At 41.6% G+C, this 19608-nt stretch overlaps 1 protein-coding gene across 1 annotated transcript in view; it reads left to right on the forward strand.

Moving 5' to 3' along the window:
* The window catches only part of COL26A1 (collagen type XXVI alpha 1 chain), a gene marked incomplete at both ends in the record, with an annotated part of 188679 nt that overhangs the window by 19829 nt on the left and 149242 nt on the right, over positions 1-19608 (forward strand). The gene's annotated exons all lie outside the window — the stretch shown is intronic.

Here is a 19608-nt window from a genome sequence, read left to right on the forward strand (position 1 = left end):
TTTAGTGACTGTTTGAAGTTACAACAACACTGAAAAAAGTGACTTATGACTGTTTTTCTCAACAACCATTGCAGCGTCCCCAGGGTCATGTGGTCAAAATTCAGACATTTGGCAACTGCCTCCTATTTATGATAGTTACAGTGTCCCGTGTGTGTGTGTGTGTGTGTGATGTGATAACCTTTTTCAACCTTCTGATAAGCAAAGTCAATGGGGAAGCCAGGTTTACTTAACAACCATGTTATTAATTTAAGAAGTATAGTGATTCACTTAACAGTTGTGGATAGAAAGATCATACAATGGGGTAAAATTCACTTGACAAATGTCTCACTTAGCAACAGTGATTTTGGGCTCAGTTGCGGACGTAAGTCGTGGACTACCTGTAACTTCCTAATAAAGACTGAATATTCTCTAATAGTTTCAACTGTTGGACTCCACAAACCAGAAATGGTGTGGAGAGTTTTGGAGGTCCCTAGTGTGGCCACATGTAACGCTACTGTTATACATGAACTACACTGGCTGCTAAACTGCTTCTGGGTGCAATTCAACATGTTAGTTATCACCTTTAATGGCATGGTTATCACATCTGTGGCATAGGTCTAGGATAGAGGTCCCCAACCTTTTGGGCACCAGGGACAGGTTCTGTGGAGAGAGGTTTTTCCGTGGACTGGAGGGGGCGTGGTTTCATGTACTTTGCTTGTTTGCGCGGACCAGTTTCTAGCGTGCTGTGGCCTGGTGCCAGTCCATGAACGGGGGGTTGGGGACCCCCCAGTCTAGGATATCTGCGGAATTGTCTTTCCCCCAACGGGATTGGCCTGCCCCACTTGTGCTGGCTGAAGGGACCTACTGAGGATCCCATCAGTCAAGGAATTTTGGCTAGTGGGATCCAGGAGAAGAGTCCCTTCTGCCATGGCCCCTGCCCTTTGGAACATCTTGCCACTGGATGTGAGAACTGCTGGTTGTCTTGGAATCTGGAAGAAGCTGTTGGCTGGAGGGTGGTTGGTGCAGTAACAGAGAAGGCACCAGGCACTGTTTTGTTGGATATTGCGTTATCTTATGGAGTCACTGAAGCAGTAGGCGTGAGCCTAAATGGACTCCAGAAGATGGTAGAGGACAGGAAGGCCTGGAGGAACGTTGTCCATGGGGTCGCGATGGGTCGGACACGACTTCGCAACTAACAACAACAACAATGGAGTATTTTCTTTTGAATTTTCCTGTCTGAACCAGAACAGAGGAAGAGACTGATCACATCCCTGTTGCAACTGTTAATTGCTTTGTTTTTAATTGGAGTTTGCAAAGATTGGGAATCCTGTACCACTCAGAGTTGGTTTCAACTGAAGCATGTTGCAAATAAATAACAGAATAACAGAGTTAGAAGGGACCTTGGAAGACTTCTAGCCCAATCCACTGCAAATCTTGCAAAATTAATAAATGTTTAAATAATCCTAATAATCTAGAGCAGGGGTCAGCAACCTGAAACAGTGAAAGAGCCACTCGGAACCGGTTCCCTCCCAAAAGGAAAAACTGGGAGCCGCAAAAAAATGTGTGCATATGCGCATACATCCGCGCATGCGCAGAACAGGGTTTGACTGAAGAGTGGAGCCAAGGCGAGATATGCACTTACCCTGCGTATTTGAATTGATTGGTTGAACTTTTTTAGTCCCACTTTTTTTTTTTTGGACTTCACATGGCAGAGGACTGGGAGCCGCAGGGGACGGCTGAAAGAGCTGCATGCGGCTCCGGAGCTGCGGGTTGCAGACCTGTGATCTAGACTGTAGTAGTTCACAAAAGACAATATATAATTTTATATAACTCATTACAAATCAGTAAGGACAAAAATATAAGCAATGATAACCCAATATCTAAATCCCCCTCTCTCTCTCTCTCTCTCAACACCATTGCCTATGTTGACCTTGTTGTCCTTACAAACCATCTTTCCTTCAATAAATACTTTTAAGCAATCTGCACAATAGGGATATAAGGGCAGAGCTTATAGGTGAACTTTTTTATGCTCATGGTGCTTGAGTTGTTATGCAAACACAGGCTGGGATTTGTTCCATTCTGGCTTAGCGTGTTGTATGAACCCAGCCATTGTAATTTATTAACAAAGGTTTATGACAAGAGAAGACTATCTGTAGGTTACTTTAGCCTTCAGAACAAGAACAGCTTGCCTGTGGTGCTTCATCACTAGAGGCTTTCAAGAAGAGACTGAACAACTGCTTGTCAGAAATGGTATAGGATCTCCTGCTTGAGCAGGGAGTTGGACTAGATCAGAAGTCCCCAACCTATGGGCCATGGTCCACTACCAGGTTGTGGCTTCTTGGCCACTAGGCTGTGTGAGTGGCTGGCCAGTGCATGCGTGCATGAGCACACACTCACCTCCCTTCCACCGGTGCTAGCCAAGCTGCCAGCCTCTCACCAGCACTAGCTGAGCTGCGAGCCTCTTACCAGTGCTAGCTGAGCCACGAGCCACGCGCCGGTGCTACCACCCCATTTGCAGAGTGCACATGCTCACGGCCCCGTTTGCGTGCACACATCCACATTTGCGCGTGCTCACATACACACATAAAGGTGCCTGCCCCACCTTTCCAACCGGTCCACCAAACCAGAAAAGTTAGCGACTGCTGGACTAGGTTTGTTCCAACTCTGTTATTCTGTAATTTTAATTCTCCATTTGGTAGCAACATGGCCAATTGCCATGATTTTTCTTTTCTTTTTTTTATTGAAATGTTTTACAGTACATTTTAACTTTAACAATCCCCCCTCCCCCACCCCTATCTAACCCTCCCTATCCCTCCCACCCATTCCCCCCTCCCCCCCCCGACTTCCCAGAGCTAAATACAGGGTATAAGAACAAAAAACAATCATAAGCATCCATATGCTAACAACAATAAACTATTAATTCTATCACCCTCTAGCTCATATAAAATGATTACAAGCAATATTAATATTACATATAAAAAGAAAAGGAAACAGAAAAGGAAACTTACTCAAATGTAAATGAAATTTCTTAGTCCCATATTTGTTCTGAATATAATCAATCCACTTTTTCCACTCCATAATATAACGTTCTTGCGAATGATCTTTCAGGTAAGCCGAAATCTTTGCCATTTCCGCCAGGTCAGAAACCTTTAGAGTCCATTCTTCTATAGTCGGCAGTTCCTCCTTTTTCCAATATTGACCTATTAAGAGTCTTGCTGCTGTGATTAAGTTCAGCATCAACTTAACGTCCACCACAGTAGCTTCTGTAATTATGCCCAACAAAAACAGTTGCGGACAAAACTTTATCCTTTGCTTAAAGATCTTCTGCATATTCCACCAAATTTTTATCCAGAAAGCCTTAACCTTTTTGCAGGTCCACCATATATGAAAATACATTGCGTCTTCGCCTCCACACCTCCAACATTTAGGCTGATAGAAGTTATTACAATGGACACGTGGGAAAAGATCTGGGTGAGGAACGTAAAATTCACGCAAGCCCAAAACCTAAGAGAGAACTTTTATAAAATGTTTTATAGATGGCATCTAGACTCCAAAAAGCTTGCAAGTATGTATCCGAATTGCCATGATTTTTCATATACAAAGCAATATTAGTGAAGGAAAGGGATGCATTAAGCCACTTTGAGGCAATCACTGAAATTCCTGACTCTCCTGAAACCTTGTCTTTCCTAATTGGATTTAAAATAAGTGCTCCTTTTTGCTTTACAGCACATTTATTGTCTAAACTTTGTCGGGAAAGGGTGTCACCTTACTTTATGAAATCCATGTTATGTTCTCCTGCCCGGATCTTTTGTTTTTCAGTCGTCAAGTTGTGTCCAACTCTTTGCGACCTCATAGACAGAGCGCATCAGCTCCCCCCCCCTCCATCCTCCACTGTCTCCCGGAGTCTGCCCAAACTCATGCCCATTGCATTGAGGGCACTGTCTAATCATCTCATCCTCTACTCTCCCCTTCTCCTTTTGCCCTCCGTCTTTCCCAACATCAGGATCCTTTTCAATGAGCCTGGGACTGCTTTATCCTTTTCCTTAAGGCACCTTTTTCCCCACCATATAAAAATGACACAAGCTTAACATTGTTCCTTGCCTTATTAAAACACAGAGAGCTATAAGCTTGTATTTGTGTACATATTTGTGTGTGTGTGTGTGTGTGCCTGTTTGTATTTATAAGTGTATAAAGGTAAAGGTAAAGGTTCCCCCGCACATGCGTGCTAGTCGTTTCTGACTCTAGGGGCCGGTGCTCATCTCCGTTTCAAAGCCAAAGAGCCAGCGTTTGTCCGAGGACGTCTCCGTGGTCATGTGGCCGGCATGACTAGACGCCAAAGGCGCACGGAACACCGTTACCTTCCCACCAGAGTGGTCCCTATTTTTCTACTTGCATTTTTTACGTGCTTTCGAACTGCTAGGTTGGCAGAAGCTGGGACGAGTAACAGGCGCTCACTCTGTTACGCGGCACTCGGGATTCGACCCGCCAAACTGCCAACTTTCTGATCGACAAGCTCAGCATCCTAACCCACTGAGCCACCGCGTCCCAATTAAGTGTATACGTATACCTAATTCAGAGCCTTTGAATTTTTTGCTGGTCTATAAGATTGTGTTGGCTTGATCTCAAGTCTAGCTCCAGAATAAATAAATGTAGAGCTATCGTTGTTTCCACACTTCCATCTGTGCAGATTTGAAGTGTGTGGGGGGTGGGGGGTGGGGGGGTGGTATGTGGTGTGGGAAACAGAACTTTCTTTTTCTCTTCTTTCTTTTCCTTTTAATTCCTTGATGTGGTTTATCCTCCCGAGGGTTAGTCTTTCTATTTGACCTTTCTGCAGAAGGCTTAAGTTAGGAGGTCAGGTTGAGCCTGTCAGAAGAGGGAGAAGGAAGTTGGGAGGGGATGAAGGGGAGAAAGTCTGGAGCTTCTGCCTGGAGGGATAACAGCAAGCCACCTTCAAGCCAAGCGAGCTTCTTCTGGGACTCAATAACTTTTTTGTCTGAATCTGGAATCTCCACTAGTTTCCTGTATCCCTGAGGCTTTATTTAGTCATGCTTGATAGTGAGTCTAAGTGGAAGTTGGATCCTTCATTTCTTCCTCATTAGCTATGAATAACAACAGCAACAAAGTCTCTTCCAATATTCAGCTATCTTTCACATTTTATAGTTAAGTGAGGGAGCTTCTGTGTAGAAGACAGTACAGTAGCATCATTACTCAGAAGATGAATTTATTTCACAGTTCAAGCTAAAGATCCTGATTAACAGGCACATAAGCACACATGCTACCATCCCTTCCTGTTGTGGTCGTAAGCTGAGGACTATCTGTGAAACATATCAGGCAAACCTAAACAAACTATATTTAGACATTGTGTGATGTTTGAATAGAGATGTGCTGAATTACATTTTCTGATTCTTTTCTCCAGTTAAACTTTCATGGACCTAATGTTAGGGAGAAAGTAAAAGTAGTTATGTACACTGAAAGGAGACAGAACTAAGCCAACCTGTTAATAATAATAATAATAATAATAATAATAATAATAATAATAATAATAATAATAATAATAATAATAATAATAATAATAATAATAATAATAATAATAATAATAAAAATTTGGAAGGGACCTTGTCCCAACCCTCTGCTCAGGCAGGAAACCCTATACCATTTCAGACAAATGGCTGTCCAGTCTCTTCTTAAAAACTTCCAGTGTTGGAGCATTCACAGCTTCTGGAGGCAGGTTGTTCCACTGGTTAGTCGTTCTAACTGTCAGGAAGTTTCTCCTTAGTTCTAGGTTGCTTCTCTCCTTGACTAGTTTCCATCCGTTGCTTCTTGTCCTGCCTTCAGGTATTTTGAGTCCCTCTTCTTTGTGGCAGCCCCTGAGATATTGGAACATGGCTATCATGTCCCCCCTTGTCCTTCTTTTCATTAAACTAGACATACCCAATTCCAGCAACTGTTCCTTATATGCTTTTGCCTCCAGTCCTCTAATCATCTTTGTTGCTCTTCTCTGTGCTCTTTCTAGAGTCTCAACATCTTTTTTACATCGTGGTGACCAAAATTGGATGCAGTATTCCAAGTGTGGCCTTATCAAGGCATTGTAAAGTGGTATTAGTACTTCACGCGATCTTGATTCTATCCCTCTGTTAATGCAGCCTAGCACTGTTGGCTTTTTTGGCAGCTGCTGCACACTGCTGGCTCATATTTAAGTGATTGTCCACGAGGACTCCGAGATTCCTCTTACAGTTGCTACTATTGAGCAAGTCACCACCTATACTATACCTGTACATTTAGTTTTCCTTGCCTAAATGTAGAACCTTACTTTTTTTACCATTGAATTTTGTTAGATAGTGCCCAGTGTTCAAGTCTGTCCAGATCCTTCTGTATGTTAAGCCTATTTTCTGGAGGGTTGTCTATTCCTGTCAGCTTGGTGTCGTCTGCAAATTTGATGAGTTCCCCATCTAGCCCCTCATCCAAATTGTTGATGAAGATGTGGAAGAGCCCTGGGGCACCCCACTACACACTTCCCTCCATATAGATGCAGTTCCAATGAAGATCACATGCTGAGTACGGCCGGTCAACCAGCTATGAAACCATCTGGTGGTGATGCTATCTAACCCACATTTTTCTATCTTATTTAGTAGTAGGTTGTGATCTACTTTATCAAATGCCTTACTGAAGTCCAAGTAAATTATATCCACAGAATTCCTCTGGTCCATTAATTTTGTCACTTGGTCAAAAAAAGCAATAAGATTTGTCTAGTTTGACTGTGTTCTATTGCAGGGCTTTTCAACCAGTGGTACGGGTACCACCTGTGGTACATTGGCACCGGGCAGGTGGTACGTGACCATCCTAGAAAAGTGGTAGCGGGGGAGGGGAATGAGCTGAACCAGTGGCAGCACCGCACAAGCCTGAGCGAGAGACGGCTGGAGCTGCAGGACTGTCAGGGCTCAGCGAAAGCGCCAGGATCAGCACCAGACTCCAGCTGGAGCTCCAGAAGACGCGCTGATCAGCTGGAATGTTGCAGCATCTCCAGGGTCTTGTGATTCATATTTATGACAGTGTCTCAGGGTCATGTGAAATGGCCAAAACCTGCTGCAGCCACCCAGCAGAGGAGGGGGGAATAAAAACCAAACACCCCCCCATCCCACCCCCGCACTAAGCAAACTGTTGTAAGTCGAGGAGTACCTGTACTTCATCACTTCCCCCCCCTTTTTTTTTGGTCATCAGGTTTTGGACACCTTGCTAGGTGACTGGTGGTACTCAGATATTACCATATCCTAAAAGTGGGTGAAAAGGTTGAAAAGCCCTGTTCTATTCCTAGTGCTTCCAGAATGGTGTTCCAATATTGCATGATCATTTTTCCCCAAGGTTCCTGTGGCTTCAACACCTTCTATCATTTCATCTCTGTTAGTGAGAAGTAGGTCCCATATGGCTAATCCCTTTCGCTACTTTTTGGGAGACAAAGGTGTCTGCTAGGTTTGTCAAGAATCTGTTTGATCTTCTACTTGGTGCAGAGTTTGTCTCCCAGTTGATGTCAGGGTAATTAAAGTCCCCCATTACTTTGAACTTTATCTCATTTAAACTAGCATTTGGGCATTTCAGTTTGGAGAAGTGGAATTCTGATTTGCTTTCTGATTTACCTTTTGTAACTGAGCCATTTCACTTGAGCATGGGGCTTTTGAAAGCATTTCCATGCATTTTTGTCTGTGTGTGTTAACTCCCAGGCTGTTGGGGAAGGTGCTATATTTCTTCAAACAGACACTCCATTTTCTCTCTTTTTTTGGCCATGTTTCTGCAACTATTGTCCAGCGCACATTCTGCACTATCTAATAAATACATTTTTGTAAAAGAAATTTCTGTCCGCCCCTTTAAATTTAAGAGTACTTATATCTTAACAGCAGTCAAAACTAGCTTATCTCTGCAAATGGAAGTTAAAGGCCCTGGCTTGTGAATGCCAAGTTCAAATAATGAATTTCCTTTCTCTCTCTCTCTTTTTAAAATGAGTTATGAGGTGCTTTGGTTCACAAGCTCATAGCAACTTTGAGGTTAAGTGCTTTGGGGGTTCTTTTTTAAAGTTTTGTTTAAATTAACTTCAGTATTTAACAGAATAAGTACCTTATGTTTAAAATAAGTTCAGTATTTACCAGAAGTACCTTAGAAGTGGCAAAGGACAATAGCAATACTTAGTACTAATGCAATAGTTCCGAGTGCTCGTTGCTGTCTTGAGTGGAAACATTTTGGCTTGAAGAGCCTTCCTGCTCAGCTCAGAATTATTATTGCATATTTGGTGGTGAAGACAGTTAAGTATACCATATCAGAGCTGAGAAACAGTCAGACTATAAGTAAATGGCAATGGCAGGCACAGTGGCCTAGCGGTTAAGCTGCTGGGCTTGTCAAACAGAAGGTTGGCAGTTCGAGACCCAAGCACCCCACGACAGATTGAGCTGCTATTCTTGCTCCAGCTCCTGCCAATGTAGTAGTTCAAAAGCAAACAAATAGATATCACTTCAATGGGAAGATAACAGTGTTCCAGACACCTCGTCGTATAGTCATGCTGGCCACATGACCACAGAAGCATCTTTGGACGATGTTGGCCCCATGGCTGGGAAATGGAGTAAGCTCCACTCCCTAGAGTCAGATAGAAATGGACAGGGGGAAACCTTTAACTTTATAAGTAAGCGGCAGCAAAGCATTAGACTTCTTTGAATCTCTTTGCTTGTCAGCTAGTAGCAGTTTAGGTTCTTGCAGCCCGGATAAAAAGCCCAACTGAAAATTGTACTAGGAACCAAGAGTTTTGAAGCCTGAAGTCTGTCTCCATCAGGCCATTTTTGGATAGAGGATGGACATGAATGAAAGTGAGAGTAATGGTCAGTTTGGAAGATTGGAAGACTGGGCAAAGAGATGCTGCCAAAATAATGGCTAGATAAGAGAATGGCTGAGGATGCAATGTATTTTCATATATGGTGGACTTGTAAAAAGGTTAAAGCTTTTGGGATTAAAATTTGGTGGAACATGCAAAAAATATTCAAGAAAAGGATAAAGTTTTGTCCGCAATTGTTTTTACTGGGCATTATCACAGATACTACTGTTGTGGACACTAAGTTGATGTTGAATTTAGTTACGGCAGCGAGACTTTTAGTAGCGCAATATTGGAAGAAGGAAGAACTGCCGACTATAGAAGAATGGACTTTAAAAGTTTCCAATTTGGCGGAAATGGCAAAGATCTCAGCGTACTTGAAAGACCAGTCGCAACAGAGATATATTGTGGAGTGGAGAAGATGGATTGATTACATCCAGAATAAATATGGGACTAAAAAGTTTCACCTAGCATTTGAATAAGCATTGGATTTATGTGATATATAAATTGCTTGTAGTTATTTTATTAAGAGTTAAAGTGCGATAGAATTTAATATTTTATTGTCGTTTGCATATTTTAGATTATGATTGTTTGTATTTTTATACCCTGTATTTAGCTCTGGGAAGTCGGGGAGGGGGGAGGGGAGGGGAGAGTTGGGGAGGTTTGGGGAGAGGGGAGGGGGTTGGGAGGGGTTTTGTTTTTAAAAAATGTACTGTAAAACTTTTCAATAAAAAAAGAGAGAATGGCTAGTCCGTAGCTGGATAGTGGGCAGGGCAAGAAGTTCAGAAGCAGGTTGCTGTTTCCAGTGCCTTTACCTTGTCTGCAAGATCCTTTCTGAAAAGTTGCAGTTTTCCCTTTTTTGCTTTCTGGCACCTGACATTTGAAATAAAACACTTGCTTTTCTTAGGAATGCTGTGCTCCCTGGTCCGTCTCAGATATTGCAAGGAATGTTTCCCTTTTCCTGCAGGACCTTCCATCTATTCCCTCCTTGGTGAGCATTGCTGCACTTTGGCCAAAAGCCTTGCTATTATATTTCTCTGCAGGGGAGGCCTGAGTTCCACAGCAGCAAAGGGAAGCCTTTCCATTCAATGCCTTTCCTGTTTGGTACCTTGGGTGGGTTACAGCCATCCCTTGTAATGAGCGTTTGGAAAAGGAAAGACTTGCTTGGGCCTGTCACCCGGATTTGGAGGAGGGGGACAGCTTGGATGCAAGGCTGGCTCTTGCTTGAGGCTGGATGAACCTCTTAACGTCAGGCAGTGGATCTGGGCTGGACCCCAGCCCACTACGGCTTCTGCTGTAGCTCTCCAACCTTGCACTGCCTTGGAGACAAATCTTGCTTCCATACTTTCCACTTTTTGCTCCCTGCCCTGCCCAACAGCTATTTACTACTGTGATTTTGCCACCATGGGGCACATGCCCAAAGGGCCCAGCTTATCCTATGTCTGACTCTGAGGAAGGACTCATTTGGAGCAAATTGGCACAAAGTCTAGTCTTTGCTGTAGTTCACATGACAGGCTAAGTCAAAAGCAAATATGTTGCACTATGCTTTAGCACCACATGTTTTCAAACTCGGCAGCCTTAAGATGTGTGGACTTTAATTCCCAGAATTCCCCACCCAGCTTTAGCATACTGTGAACTTCCTTTTAGCACTTCCTTCTTCCTTATTTAGAAATTTTTGAAAGGGTGCATCTTGCCATCACAGCAATGCAACAGTAGTATAAGAAATAGGGTCAATGTACACAGTGGAGCTGTTCTTCTTCCCAGCAAGCTGTTGGTAGCTAACACTGGCTCTCATGCTACCAATAATGCAACAGCCATATTACTTAAAGAAAAGAGGGAAAAGCAGGTAGTGCTCATTTAGTGACTGCCTTGTTTAGTGACTGTTCACAGTTATGACAGTGATGAAAAAGTAACTTTGTTGTCCAATCCTTACATTTCCATATTTCTGTAAGTTCCATCATCTTCACAATCCGCTCCTTGTCAAGGATTGCCCTTGGACCACTCTCTGGATGCAAGTTCAGAGGAGGAGGGTGAGTTTGAGTTGGCAGAGGAAAGGGCAGAGCTGAGTGTTGGTCAGAATAGGGGCTCGGAGAGGGCTAGCTTGACAGAGTAGCCTCAGCAGAGTCGATGGGATGAGCGACAGATTGAGCTAGGGGAGCCACAGCTACAGAAAGTTGACCAGGAGGCTCCAGATTGGGAGCAGCTGCCGCCTCTTAGCAAATGAGGAGGAGGTGGAGTCCACACTTCCTGATCCAAGGACATGTAGAGCAGAGAGGAGACAGGCACAACACTGGTCAGCTAGATGACTCATGAGGAGGCAACCTTGCCTCCCATGAAAGGCTGCACCACATTGCCTACTTAATCCCGCCCTGAGGACTTGAGTGTTGCTGGAGCAATGTGCCCAGTTCTGTGCCCTGTGTGCTTGTGCTGTGTATCCTGACCCACTTGACTCATGGATTGCTTTCCTGGACTTTGTGTGTACCCATTGGACTTGATTACCCAGTGATTCTTGCTGTGCTGAACCCGGAAACTGGACCTGCTGTCAGACCTTCAGCATTTATGTCTTTTAATCTGCTTTTTTGTTCTGCTTTTGGCTCTGTCATTCTGCTGGGAGGGGGATGATGGCCCTTAACTGTCGGGTCTGCTGGGAGGGGAGAATCTGGCTTTCCTCCATTTTGTTAGTTACCTGATTGATGCCTCTGGGTGTGAATAGAAGAAGGAATGTGCCATGGGTCATCTACCTTATCTCCACTTTGGTGGGTGAATGTTGAGAAAGAAACGAAACCCCAGGACTGGCGCCTGGGAACTGTGCTTATAACTTTGGCTCCCATAACAACTTTGCACCTGGGGATTGGATGAACTCAAACTGGACATTTAGCCATTGAGATGGGGTTTGGGGAAGGGGATGGTTTAATGTAATGTTTCATGCGGGAAAACATTAGATCTTGCTTTACTCTCTTGCTATCACTATCTCTCAATGAAAGTTTCTTTTGAGACAATGCTTGTTTCAAGAGTTCTAATTCCTTGGGAGGACTAGTTGAGGCAGGACCTTACACCTGCACAATGGGGATGCTTTCTGAGGTTCTGTTTGGAGGGTTTGAATAAACCCTGTAGACTTTTCCTATGTGTGTGTGTGTGTGGGGGGGAGCAGGGCAGCACACTCCTCTGTTGTGGGTATTTTAGTGTTTTCCCCCTCTTTGTGCGTACAATAGTCTTGCTGCAGTTATCATATATAAAATCAGTTTTTGTGAGATTTATCTAATTGGCTATCCAAAAATCATCTGAATATTGATCTTTAAAATTCTATCATTATTTGTATTTGTATCTGATCTTCATTTGCTTTTTTGTAAGTCTACTATGCATAATAAAATGCTCCGTGTTTTTCACATTTCCAGCATTGATTAGAAGTAATTTTATACACGTTCGAACATTTCTCTGGAGCCATATACTGATGATACATCATTTTATAAAAGTTCTCTTTTCAGTTGGAACACAATGTGAATTTCTGTCCTTTTTTCTACATTCTCTCCCGTTGGTCCATCTGTATGTTATAACCAGAATTCTTTGCCTGTTTTATCATGCACTCCTTAACTTGTTTCTCTTCTGTTTCAAATCTCAATAGAAGTTTATACATTTTAGCAATAACATGTTCATCATTTGTACATAAATCACTTTCAAACTTTCTTTCTTCAGTTTTGCCCTCGCCCAAGTCTGGCTTTTGCCTATTTTTGGCATGTGGGTTTCAATTATTGTGCAAAATCCAACATGGCTCTAAAGTTGATGGAAGTGGGGCACAAACCATCTGAGAAAGAAGGCAAGACTGCTCTGCTTAACTCTTTGGTGTAAAGGAACAGGTATGAAAGTATGTACAGTATACAGGTAGCCCTTGACTTAAAACTACACTTGAGCCCAAGATTTCTGTTAAGTGAGATAGTCAAGTGAATTTTATCCAGTTTTAAGATCTTTCTTGCCACATTTGTTAAGTAAATCACTGCAGTTATTAAGGTAGTAATATAGTTGTTAAGTGAATCTGGCTTTCCCATTGAGTTTGCTTACCAGAAGATCGCAAAAGGTGATCACATGATCCTGGGACACTGCAAGTCTCATAAATATAAAACAGGTACCAAGCATCCAAATTTTGATCACATGACCATGGGGATGCTGCAATGGTTGTAAATGTGAAAAATGGCCGTAAGTCACTTTTTTCAAATGGTCACTGTTGTAAGTTGAGGACCACCTGTATAGCAATCCTCACAAAACTGGTAAGCAGTTTGATACATAAAATCAAACTGTTGTAAGTCAAGGACCACCTGCATAGCAATCCTCACAAACTGGTAAGCAGTTTGATCCATCAAACCAAACTGTTGTAAGTTGAGGACCACCTGTATAGCAAACCTCACAAACTGGTAAGCAGTTTGATCCACACCCTTTCTTAATTTTAAAGTTCTTAATGGTTTTGTTGACTCTGATCAGTCCCCTTTCTCGCTCAGAGTCAATGACCTTTGAGTTTTATTTAAATTCCTGTCCTGCCTTACCGAGAAACAAGATACTTATGCAATGAAACACCAGGGAGTAACTCAAGAGGGGATAGAAGACAGACCCAGTGCTCTTCAACATCTTCATCAACGATTTGGACGAAAGGATAAATGGGGAACTCATCAAATTTGCAGATGACACCAAGCTGGCAGGAATAGCCAACACTCCAGAAGACAGGCTTAAGATACAGGAGGATCTGGGCAGACTTGAACACTGTGCGCTATCTAACAAAATGAAATTCAATGGTGAAAAAAGTAAGGTTCTACATTTAGGCAAGAAAAACCAAATGCACAGGTATAGTATAGGGGGTACCTTGCTCAATAGTAGTAACTGTGAGAGGGATCTTGGAGTCCTAGTGGACAATCACTTAAATATGAGCCAGCAGTGTGCTGCAGCTGCCAAAAAAGCCAACACAGTGTTAGGCTGCATTAACAGAGGAAATAGAATCAAGATCACGTGAAGTATTAATACCACTTTACAATGCCTTGATAAGGCCACACTTGGAATACTGCATCCAGTTTTGGTCACCACGATGTAAAAAAGATGTTGAGACTCTAGAAAGGGTACAGAGAAGAGCAACAAAGATGATTAGGGGACTGGAGACTAAAACATATAAAGAACGGTTGCTGGAATTGGGTATGTGTAGTTTAACGAAGAGAAGGGTGAGGGGTGACATGATAGCAGTGTTCCAATATCTCAGGGGCTGCCACAAAGAAGAGGGAGTCAAGCTATTCTCCAAAGCGCCCGAAGGCAGGACAAGAAGCAATGGATGGAAACTAACCAAAGAGAGAAGCAACCTAGAACTAAGGAGAAACTTCCTGACAGTTAGAACAATTAACCAGTGCCATTATCATTTATTTATATAAAGTACTTTCATCTACATCTGAAAAAGTTCCCTGAGCAGCATACAGATAAGACATATAGATCTGATGGGACCTGGATCAGATTTTGAATATGTCATGATACTGACAGAGATCTTTCACATGCCACTGGAATGGAGAGTGGCAAACTCTTGGGGAAGGGCAGGTTGATGGATAGGTGGGTTGGCCATTTCAGGTTGCAGACGTAAGGCCACCTTCTGTATTCATTTATTGGACCTCTAAGCTGTTCCAATCACAGCTGGCTCTGAGTGGTGTATATATTGAATTAGGTTATACATAATCCTTGACTTAACAGTGGTAATAGAGCCTGGAATTTCTGTCATAAGTCATGACAATCATAAGTTGGAGACCAGAGCAGACCCAATTTTATGATTTTTTTTAATGGCAATTGTTAAATGAGTGCAATGGTTGTTAAGAGAATGTCACAGTCTTTAAATGAATCCATATGTTCTTATGGCCATTTTTTGCCAGATACCCAGCAAAAAAGCCATAAATCGGGATCACATGATTGCGGAATGCTACAATCTGCCATAAATTGCAAGCTGGTTGCCAAGCAGCTGAAATGTGGTCATGTGATTGTGGGGTGTGTGTGCATCCTTGAAACTCTGGAACCTGGTCATAAGTATCTTTTAGGGAGTCTGTCCTAACTTCAAATGGTTGTTAAGCAAGGATTATTTGTATCTAATTTGTTTCCCGTGTGCATAGCCATGTGATATTACATCTAGAATCCAAAACGTTTCTATGTAGTGGTTACATCTGGAACACTGAAGCTATCCTGTGGATGCTCTTATGTTATCCATTTATAACAATGATTTACTTGCATATTACCAGTCATACCCTTTGTCTCTTTCCTTCCACACGATGCTCTGTATGATCTTTATTTACCTTTAGACCTTTTGCGGATGTTGGACATATTTCCAAATAAAAGAAAATCTTTTGTCTCTGATAGATACTTAACATATGTGTAGAACATCCTCCTAGATGCAACTATTTACAAAATTTATAAGACTACCCAATTCTGCAAAATCTCTTGGCATACAATAGAAACAAAAACACTATTCAGTTAAAAACAACCCCCCATCCCCATCAAAATGCCATGAAAAAAGCAGCCATAAAAAGACAGTCAAACATGGATGATCTAGGCCTGGAGATAGACCCAGGTTTTCAGAGGTGTTTTTTTAAAACAAGTTTTATTAATTTTTTAATTTTACATCCAAATATTTATGAAGCAATGTGGTGGTTGGGTAATCAAAGGTTAACAATAACAAGTAACAAAATCTTTTGTAATCAGCTCAGGTTACATCAGGTTACAGTTCCCTCTCCAATTCCCTTAATTACAATAACATAGTCAAATTAATACATTTCTAATTATGACACAATCAATTAGAACAATTTTCAGTATATTTTCATTTATACATATCCATGTCCTGTTTTTAAATTTTACCTAATTGCAATACAGTGTTCCAAAATAGCCTGTAGTATCTCGAAAACGTAATTTTCGGGTGACGCACATTTCCCCTACTAGATTATATAATAATTATCATGTGAAAAATACAAACATTGTTCATTTCAGTGCATTCTTAGTTTATACAAATATATTCTGCTTATCATCTTAATAATTCATCAATTATTGCGAAAAATAATTTTTGTATCATTCCAAATTCTATAGTATAATTCAGAGTTGTGTTCTAATAGCTAGTTTTCCTTAGAAATCTAAAATCTAAATATAAAGTCAGTTTATACCTTTTGAAGATTTCCCTTGGTCCATTTAAAGAAAATTTTAAGCTCTGTCATTAGAAATTTATTTATTTAGAAATCCCAGCAAGTAGGGAAAAACCCCATTTTTTTAAAATCTAACTCTAGCCTTCTTTTTGTGCCAAACAGGCTTCCATATCAGTGCCTTTAAATTCTCAAGTGTGTTTCCCTTTCTTCCTACACATATTGTTTGAGTCCATGGAGATCATCGATTTGTCAGTTTTTTAAAAGAAATATCCCCTTTATAATTAAATTGATGCTTTAATAAGTCAATCCTTGATGTTTGGTGCAGTATAGTTGTCATTAGTTGAATCTGATCTTCTTCTTCCAGTTCCATCTGGCTCAGGTAAGAGGTCATGTCCGGTGTAATAGTTGTTATTTGGTTGGCTGGATTTTCAATGTGCTGTATTTGAAGGCCTTTGGCATCCTCCATCTTAGTGTTGCTTTCTTCAGCTTCTGTTGTTTTTTGAATTGTAGTTTTTGTAGTTAGAATCAAGATTTGGGCATCAAGGTCCTCAGTAGATTGTATTTGCTGTTCTTTAGCATCCCCTATTTTTATGTTAATTTCCTCCTCTTCATTTGGTTTTTGAATTGTCAATTCATCAGTTGAGATCACGTTTTGGTTTGGTAGATTTAAGCTATCAGATTTATTTTGCAGTCTGGCTTTCATTTGATCAGCCACTGCCAAGATTGTTTCAAGTATGAGTTTATAGTCAAGTGGTGCATAATATCCTTCCATTTCTTTGGTGTTTGGAGATAGGTCTTTCGTGGAGGCTGTTTTTGATGAAAGCCAATAAATGTCCACCTCCACTATTCCTAAAAGTTGTTCTTCTGTGCCAGGTGTTGCCAATTCTTATCTTTAAAGATAATGTCAAGGTCAAATCTGAATTTGACCCAAATCTCAGAACAAAGAGGTTTACTTGCTGTATCAGGTTTTGCCACAAGATGTCCTCAATAGAATGTAAAATCTTTTCCAAACTTATAAAAATCCATTTTTTTTCCTTTTTGCCCTTCTTTCACAGCTTAAAAGATAGATAGGATAGTAGGTTCCCATAAAGATAAGGATTTTTTAATATCCCAAAACTTCCAAAAGTACAAATAACATTGCTTAATTATTCAGTTAATAATTTCCATTTCTTTTAAGGCTTTAAAATTTTAATTCCCCAAGTAAGTAGTCGCTGTTCTTTCAAGAGGGGGTGAGGCAATTTTCAGGAAAGTCCCACAGGAAGGTAGTTAGGGGAGTAAGAAAGGTAAAATCTCAACCAGATCCTCCAGATTGCCTCGTTATGCTTGATAGTGCTTTTGGCTTTCGGCAGGAAACAGCTTAATGATCGGCCGTATTAATGGCCGATCTCTTCTTCTTTGGGCCAGAGGAGCTGCTCCAGATCAAGCAGAGGGCTGCTGCCCTTATGCAATCACAGGGAGGGCCTCCTCACGGTGGTCACCTCTACAGGGCGACTTTCGACCCTTTTCAGGGTCCTCCGAGGAAGAAAGATTGGACGGCAGGGAGAGGGTTCTTCCTGCATGTCTGCTGGTGCCGTGCGCGCAAACCGGAAGCCCAGAGCTCTTTTGAACATAGCCAGAATGGGGGCTAGATATGGGAGGGGATCAGAGGACAGCTGCTATGTCAAAGAAGGCACACTTGTTAAATTCCATCAGATAATATCATTTAATGGAGACAACCTAGAGCAATAGATAGAATAGAATAGAATAGAATAGAATAGAATAGAATAGAATAGAATAGAATAGAATAGAATAGAATAGAATAGAATAGAATAGAATAGAATAGAATAGAATGCAATGGAATGGAATGGAATGGAATGGAATGGAATGGAATGGAATGGAATGGAATAGATAACAGAGTTGGAAGGGAGGCTTCCGGTGGCTCCGCCGGCGCTGGAGACAGCCTTCCCGGGCTGCCCGCGGCTCAGCTGTGTGATTTTCGCCCGAAACAGCGCCGATCAGCTGTTCGGGCGAATTTGAAGCCCCCTCCTCGGGAGAAGAGGAGGGGGTGAGCTCCCAGGTAGGGGTAGAGTTCTCCAGGGCTGCCTGAGCTTTGAGCTTGGGCGGCTGAAGGATTGAACTCCCCCGTAGCCTGGGTTGCTCCCAGCTGGCCAGCGTCTCTGCTCTGGATTTTATGGAGCAGAGCCAGGCGTCTGTGACCATCCCTGCCTGAAGGAAAGACTATGAAAGGAAAAGAGCAGGCAGAGCGGTACAAGAGGGAAAGATGAAGAGGATTATTTTATTCTACTCTCGAGCTTGATGGACTTTTTCTAAAACTTAAAGTGAAAGTGCGTCACAACTGTAAGTAAAAGATGGCGGCTAAACCTCCTCCTAAAACTTTCCGGAGTGCAGGAAATTCTCCGGTGCAACAACATTCATTATTGCAGGCGCTGCATTCTTCTGATGTATTGACATTGAAGGATCTTGAAAAGCATACCCAGTTAATTTTGGAATCAATGGGTGTTAAATTTCTACAGATGGAGGAGAAATTGCAGAAATTGGAGGAGAGAATGGAAGAGAGGATGGAACAGAAATTTAGAGAGATGAAGGTAGACATTTTGACTTCAGTGCATAAAGTAGCTGTATGTGTGGAAGATCTGGAGGAAAAGGTGGAAGATTTGACTCAAAAGAATGCTATATTAGAAGCAAAAGTATTGGAAATTGAAGAGTTAAAAGACAAAATGGATAACGAACTGAGTCTGGCTCAATTTTACCAGATGCAGTTTGCTGTTAGAATTAGAGGTTTAAAAGAGAATATTAAGGAAGACCTAAAGCAGCTGGTCTCAGAGGCTTTTGAGGTGGTATTGAATCAGCCAGCATCTGAAATAAAACAAGGCATGGACAAAGTGTTTCGTGTGAACTCGTGGATTGCTAAACAGAGAAAGCTGCCTAGAGATGTGGTGGTTTATTTTTTAAAAAGGGAAATTAGAGATGAAGTTATACAAGCTGCCTATGATACTAAAGTTGTGATTGCTGATCAAGAAGTTCTGGTTTTAAAAGAAATTCCTCCAAAGATCTTAAAGAGAAGGAAGGACTTTATATTTCTTGTGCAAGAGCTTAAGCAACGAGATATAAGGTTCAGATGGGAGATTCCACTTGGCTTGAGCTTGACGTATGAAGGCAAAAGGTATTGTTTGGTTACTGTGAAGCAAGCACGTGATTTTTACAACAATGTTTTAAAAGTAATCCCATCAATACTTTCGGAAGATGCAGAGGGATCTGGAGAAGGAGAATATCAAGAGGATGAAGATGGACAAACAGATGAGAAGGGTGTAGGAGGAGATCAAGCCATAAATCTTTTGGATGACCCTAGAGAACAGAGAGTGACGCGTGCTGCTTTAAAACGTTCAAAGAAGATTAAAAAATAAGACTTGCAGAAATCTATGGAACTTCTATAATGTACTTACAGCTAAGCAGTGGACAATGGACTAAATTTACTAAATACTTACAGTTAAGCAGTGGAACTAATGGATTAAATTTACTACAGAGGAAATGGAAGAAAGCTTTATGGGCTAATGTGGGTTAATTTGTGTAAGAATTATCTATTATAGACTATTTTGGTTAGAGAGTGATTAGGATAATAGGGATAGGTGTTTGTGGTGTGTA

Source organism: Vipera ursinii (genome assembly GCF_947247035.1).
Source record: "Vipera ursinii genome assembly, chromosome: 1".
NCBI lineage: Eukaryota > Metazoa > Chordata > Lepidosauria > Squamata > Viperidae > Vipera > Vipera ursinii.